Source organism: Cupressus sempervirens, chromosome 7 (assembly GCF_028749045.1).
Source record: "Cupressus sempervirens isolate cs-2001-9-10 chromosome 7, ASM2874904v1, whole genome shotgun sequence".
NCBI lineage: Eukaryota > Viridiplantae > Streptophyta > Pinopsida > Cupressales > Cupressaceae > Cupressus > Cupressus sempervirens.
The window spans coordinates 339735248-339743065 of NC_143124.1; positions in this window are offsets into that span (position 1 = coordinate 339735248).

Sequence of the window (7818 nt, forward strand, 5' to 3'; positions counted from 1 at the left end):
ACTATTACCTCTAAACACTAAGAATTTGAAATAACTACTAACAATAGCTATTTGTGTGACCTTAGTCCTAATGACTAACTCACCTAGTCAAAAATGAAAATGACCTTCTAAGGTCCAAATAAAAACTATCGTATGCTCCTGACTTGGATAGATTCACGTACAAGCCAATATTTAACCAAACAATAGAGGTTTCCTAGGTGTACTCCTACACTAGACTATGTCTTCAAAATACCTTGCAAGAATATTCAATATGTATATTATTGTAGATTGATATTCAATGTTAGTATGTCAATGTGCCCTTCCTCTATTGGTGAATTTGAAAGGTTCTTAAAGAGCCCACCTAGGATCAAGTCTTGCTAAGAGTGTGGATCAACCATTGAAAAGGGATGAGGCCAGGATCATTCTCCAGAAGAATTTGGCAGAATGAATACCCATTAATCCTTGACTATTAGCCAAAGAGGTTTAGTCATAATGGTTGTTCCCCACTATTAGGTAGCTAAAAGTGTTTCATGGAGGACGTCCAAGAAAAATAAGTTTTAGTACATTTTCACATCAATTTTCTCCTATGGTGTAATTAGATGCTCACAAATGTTGTTGTGGTGAGTTGAGATGTCACATTATTGGAGAGAGCCTCACATGGAAGGTTTTCTTCATAAATCAATAAGGATTTTATGCCATATTGAATTGAAGTGAAAAGAGGAATAGAATAAAGTGGTGAAAAATATAATAAAAGGGCATGTGAGAGATGACCCACTAAAAACTAGAATAGTGCCAAGAAATGGACAAAAGGAGACCACTAGTTAGACATGGAAGAAAACTTGCATCTTTTATAGAATATACACTATGGGAATGTATATTGGATAAAATAATAATCATAGAATCCTCTAAATGAATAAAATGATAAGTAAATATGTATGGTTGTCATAGTCAAATATGTTTGTGCTTCACTTTTTAAATGACTCTACAAGTTAAGTGATTTATGCCACCAAGTTGTTCATGGTGGGTTAATCAACTACTATAATGATTACAGGCTAAGGGACATACCTCCAAGGAGTTCTTAGGGACTTCTAATAGAAACTAATTCATGGATAGTGAGCAAAGGTGGAAGAAATGATCTTGAATGTAGTGGCATTAAGAACAAACATCTTTGAGTATCGAACAAGATAAATTAGAGCAATGTGATTTGTCAATAAATCTTTAAGTATTATAATATATCATTATTTCAGCACTATTTCCAAGAGTTGGGTCAATTACATTCTTCTAAATTATTATTTGAACTTAATCCCAAGTTCAATGAGTTCATCCAATCTGCTATATATGATGAGGCCTATAGTTTCTAGAGAATTAGCACTAAGAATTGTCTCAAGGGTGGCTTTCTCTTGCATCATTTTGAGTACACTTTACATTAGTTTCAATTGTTTCCATAGGAGAGAATGCTAAACCATTCATTCAAAATATTAATGGAATCAAATATTTTAGAGGATATAAATTATTCATGCCTGTGAGTTAAAAAATGGTGCAATATATCACGGGAAGGAATTGCTCAAGGTGGGATGTGGTAATATTGGAATGGAAGTTAGTCTAGATCTTGCTCATCACAATGAAAATCCTTTGATGGTTGTTTGAAATCAAGTACATGTGCTTCCATTAGAAATTTTTGGAGAGTCTACTTGGGGATTGGCCATGGCATTGATAAGATCAAATTAAAATTTTTGTGAAGATCGAGATCTCATAATTGAGCATGAACTAAGATCATTCCAAATACACAAAGGTCATTGTGTAAAGTTTCAAGGTATTATCTTTGAGGGAGACTATGAGATGGCTAAAATATCATTGATAGTTGGTTGATCCAAAATTATTCTTGAAATAAGAGATACAATATCATATCATTAGCATGAGGAGTGGTAAAAGTCTTTAGAGATATGAACTTCATCAAAAAATAGTTCAATGCAAAGGCTTTCAAATATTTTCAATGGATTTAAGAAGCAACCCTTATGGAATATCATGATAATTTTGGAGGTTCCAAGTTTGAGATATCTTTCAAATTTGGCTATGCTCAAAATATAAAAGTTTTTATATGTGAAAAACCAATGTTACACATTATAATAGGAAAGATTTCAAACTCCTCACATTTATCAAGGGTTTTGAGATATTATATGTGTTTCATTCAATCTACAATAATGGTTTAGAAGAGATCCTATGGATGGAGGGCTATTTTCTGTTAAAACAATTCAAACCAAGTTGTCCTTTTGATGACGCAATAATAGATTCTACATGGAATTTATTGGATGATGGTTCAAAGTCACTCCTAAATAATTGAATAAGATGATTATTTGCTATGACAAAGAAAGAACATAAGGAAGTTTTCCCAAAATTGGTGTGATGTAAAATTATCTAATGATATAAGAGTTACACTTTTATGGGAGGGGGGGTGTAATAAGAATATTCTAGTCCCATTTAGTCTATCCTTTGAAGGGATGTGCAGTGATGATCTAGTAGGAAAATAAAATTAATAGATTAGGCATGCTACCAATTATTGTGTAGAAATCAATCTTATGATATTAGCTCCAAAGAAGTTTTGATCTTGGGTTCATTAGTCCTTTGATGATAATGCTAGATAAAGTGTGGTTGTTGAAACACATATATTTTGATGACTTAGATTGTGATTTTTTTCTATATCAAGAGGGAGTCTAACATTTCCTTAGATGCTATCTTAGACAAAGAAAAGGAGTAGATAGAAGATATCCTTCAATCAAACTTTTGATGATCTTGGTTGTATTGATTTAGAGGGAGTAGACCATGTTGAGATCGATTCTCTAGTGATAAAAACTATACTAGTTGAAGGACTATGACAAGATCAATTTTCATGTATGTAGACTAGAAGTCTAATGCCTTGCCAAGGTACATGAAAGGATAATTCTAAATGTAAGTAAGTTCAGTGAATAATTTTTCTCTTTAAGAATCGTTGGCTTGTTAATTATACTTAATCATAGATGTAAGAGCCTTAATAGGCTGCCTAATATTTCCCTTAAACAACATTTCTTATTTTCCAAATTCAAAAGTTAGCTTTTCTCACCCAACCACCTCAGAAAGTATTCCTTATTTATTTCTCACCTTATTTTAATTTTACATTTCAGCCTTACTACTTTAGTGAACCCATTTATTAGCTTTATGTCTACTTATCATTTGACTTATTATCCATCCTAATATTCATTTTTTTTTGTGTTAATTGGAGTGTTAAATTGATTGTTCCTTATTCTCATATCTACAACTAAGACCTACCCACTTCTAAATTAGAATAATCCGCATGTAATCCTATAGAAGTTAGGGAAGGATAGTAAATTCTTAGATAGTTAATTCCTAACCACTTATTACTTAAACTTAGAAATTAAAATTCAACTTCAATTAATTTTACCATTTCCAAATCCAAAGCCTTTTAAATCAAATGCACTTATTATTGTGCAATAAGGATGCATGAGATAGATTTAACCCATTAACTATACATATCAACCAAATAATCTTTTATTCACTATTAAAATGATGAAGAGTATGTGATTCTTTATATAATTATTAATATTATCATTATCACCATTGAGATACAAGATAATATACTATTATATTATCATAACTTCATTCATCCTTTGAAATGATACAATATGTTCACATTTCCCATTATTTCTCCTAGATATTTACCCCTTACCCTTATTACATAGATTTTCATTTCATGATACACATACATATGTCTTGTAGTTTCTTCAAGATTTTACATTACAATATTACATATTTTTCTTCCAAGGAAATATAACAAATCAATCTTCAATAATTGCTCAACAAGGATCCACATAAAGTCATTCATTAACACTCAAATAGTATCTCAAAATAATTTTCCACCCAACCATGTGGAGCCATAAATAGTACTCCCTTGATATATCAGATAAGAATATGCTTGACATAGGTTCTAAGGTAATCTAAGGCTTACACCCAAAAATCAAAATACAAAGGTAACATAAAACCACACAAAAGAACAATGTTCAAAATGAAATCACAAAGAAAATAAACAACAAGAGGGAAAATTATTTGTGAGAGGTTAAATCACACCTAGGTGAGTAATAGCATATCTTCTTAAGCTGTTGGGATCCACCCCTAGGCTTAAGACCTTCCTGGAGCATTGGACATCTTTTCATTGAGTAATCCAATATGGAAAAGCACAACCTACTAATTTCAAGATCAACCACCCAAGGTAGGGACCTATATGATATGTTGGGTGTTCATACTCCAAATAATCCAACATTACCTCCATAGTTATCTTGTTCACTATGAAACCTATTTCATTTAATTAATATTATCAATTATTTACCAACTCACATGTAGAGTCAGCCTACATAGGGCTCTTGTCTCTAAGATATAAGATCTTTTGGCAGCCACTTATGGGCCCTAGCACTTATGGTGATCCAATCACCTAATGAATCTATCATATTCAAAAGTCCAAAACAATAATCAAAGAGAGCTTATGGAATAAAATTCCTAGAGTCTTATGCCCCTGGTTTAAACAATACCCTAACTCATCATATAAGAATCACAACAAATAAATAATGAAAAGGAAAAATTACAATAAGCCTATGTCTTATAATGATTGTGAATGAAAAATATAAATGGTGTACATTTTAGAACAATTTGATATGCATATGATGTCTTAAACAACAATTGGCAGCATGAAAATCCAAATAAAAGATCGACTAGTTAAAAACCCCTAAATCAAGCACATATAATTCCAAAAAATTATAATAAAAACATGTAGTATATAAAATAAAGAATAGATAAGAATACATGGAAGATAATATTATACAACATTTCTTTCCTCTAGTTATGAGTAACCTTCTATAAGAAAATCATATATCTCCAAATAGTAGCACTTAAATACCATTACAAAATACATATCTATTTTAATAAAAAGAAACTCAAACTTTTAAATAATTATACGAATCATATGTTACAATATAATACATCATGAGAGAATATAAATAAACCTATATTTAATCAGATAAATAATGCAATCAATAAGTTCAATCCATACCTCAAGTCCTACTAGATTCAATGTAAGCATTATCAAGGAGACAAAGATTTTTGAAAAAAAATCCAACTTGAGATACATCATTCAAACCCACTCTAATTTCACAAACCTCCATGGTAAAATAAGAATAAATTCCGAAACAATAAATACCTCACTAAAGAACTAATAGCCAATGCCATTAGCCTATCTGTGGAATGGAAGTTATGGAAGAAGTAGTCTAGAGTAAAGGACAAAATAAGCCTTAGGAGCTTCTTCTACTCTAGTGTAGCCCATGTCCACTTCTAGGGTGGTTTTGCATGCGAAACAGTTCCACAAAACCATAGAATATGGTCTACAATGTCATCATTCGCTATATTCCCTTGGATGATAGAGTTAAGATTTGTTATTACTACCATTTCCCTATTTTGAATCATTTCCAAAACAAAGGTTGCATTTTTTCCCCTTTTCTCCTACTTTATTCTATGGAGGATTATGTGTGCAGTATAAGGGAAAAATGCATGAAAGGAGAAAAATACACTGTCTATCATCAAGCCTTGATTATCTACCTATTTAAATTTTACAAAAGCCTCCACCCTCAAAGTTGTAGCCTTAGCCCTTCACTACTGAGAATAATTGACTAAAGCTCCTCTCCCCCCACTAAACCCATTTCTAAAGAGAAACACACAGGCATGGCTAAGAGAATTCAGGAAGAAAATATTAAAGTATTAAACATTGAAAAAATTGGAGCCATTAGAAAGAGTGCAAACCAGTCAAGTAAGAGGCTGAGAGAGAAAAATCCTTTGACTAACCCCAGCCTGCCTAAGTTGAACAACTCTACGAAAAATTCTGGCCCCAACCCAAATGTATGGACACTAGAAGGAATTATTGGAAACAAGATGAAGATGAAATGGAAAGTGGGGATAAAACTAACGATGTATCATGCCCAAAATCTAGGGCAAAACACACACACATAATTTTTTTTTTTTAAATTAAGAACAATGATTAAATAAGATAACATGGTCGTAAAATATTTTAAAAGTTTAAATATAATGGAAGTAATTCTTCAAGCAGTTTAAAATACAGATAACCATAGGTACTCCAGAGACTAGATGCAAGTTCACAATCGATGCTAAAAAGGTTACAACTCGTTTTGAACATTTTGTAAAAAGGATTATTTGAGTGAACCAAAAGTTTTTAGTAAATCAATTAATTAAATTCAATGACTAATCCATTTAACTAAAGTCCTAATCCATCAATTTTTTTAATGGTTCATTAATATATTACCTCCTAATGATGACAATAGATTAACACAACATCCTGTTCAATACGTCATAATGACCTACTAACTAAAATAACATCTATCCCTTAATTACATAACTTTCTTAGCACCAATCTAATTATGATCAAATACTACTAACCTTAAAATGATCTAATTAATTAGGCCCTTTTTATTAACTTGATAACTTGAACATCATTACAATTTTAATCATTTACTTTAGGCTTAATGTCATTAATTAACTTCTTTCAACTTCATTCTAATTTAAGTTTTAAAACATTAATCCAAAATCTAAACTAACCTTAAAATTTTCTCCAACATACTTATAACAGTCTAACTAATTAATTTATCCTGTACAATTTAAAATTTGAAGACTAGAATTAGTTCAATAATCTATAAGTTAAATCTAAACTCTATTTAAAAATATTACAAAATTTAAAGTTCAACATTAATAAAGTCCATACAAAAATAATAATCTAACAAAGCTCACCATAGTATTAAGCTGATTAATAAAACATTAAAATTATTTTAATTAAGATATTATAATTTCCAAGTTAAAACTTTTAAATTAAAACTAATTTAATATTCTAACCCCTAAGACACTATTTAATACTAACATCTATATTAACATAAAAATACTATATTGCTTCCTAGTATTATCAAAGACTACTAATCTAATAACCATTTAAGGCTAATCTTATTTAAAACTATTAATAAAATTATCTAAAATTAATAAAAAATAAGCAATAATTAAGATACTATCACAATTAAATTAGCTTATAATCAAGTTCCTATAATGCTAATATTAAGTAGAAGCCACCTTAAAATAATAACAAATCCTATTCTATCCTAATAATATTACTCTACTTCCTAATAACACAAAGTATCTGCTAACCCAAATACTAAATTAATATTAATCTAAACTAAAACTAACAATAAAATTTAACTTAACAAAATATCCCTACTGCTAACCTACCCCACCTATTTACACATACTTCACAAACAAAACAAATATAATATCACCCCCCCTTCCTTCCTTTCACTCAACATAGGAATGTGGGCCAATGCATTGCCCAAGGTCTGCGCATGGTAGGCCTGTCTCCCTATCCTTGCGTGAGGGAGATCCCATGCATGTTATATGCGCTTGGGAACAAAAGACATGGGAGGGTAAAGTATTATGGATTGGATTTTATTTTATTTTTTTAATTTGCAAAACTTAACTTGCTTCCACCTCACATTTGACATGACTACCCTACCTTGCTATAGTTCCAATTGGAGGAGGGCAAGAAGGATTACGTGGTTAAAAGGTAAGTCTTTAAATGTCCCACACACCCATACACATAGCATGCGTGCTAACCTAGGCACCAAGAACATTGCGTAGACCAAGGAGACAACAAAAAGCAAGAACAAGTTCCAATTAAATGCAAAATCCCCTTGCGTTGACTCCAACTGCCACACCTACCATCCATGAACCCTCCCACCAATCACAACT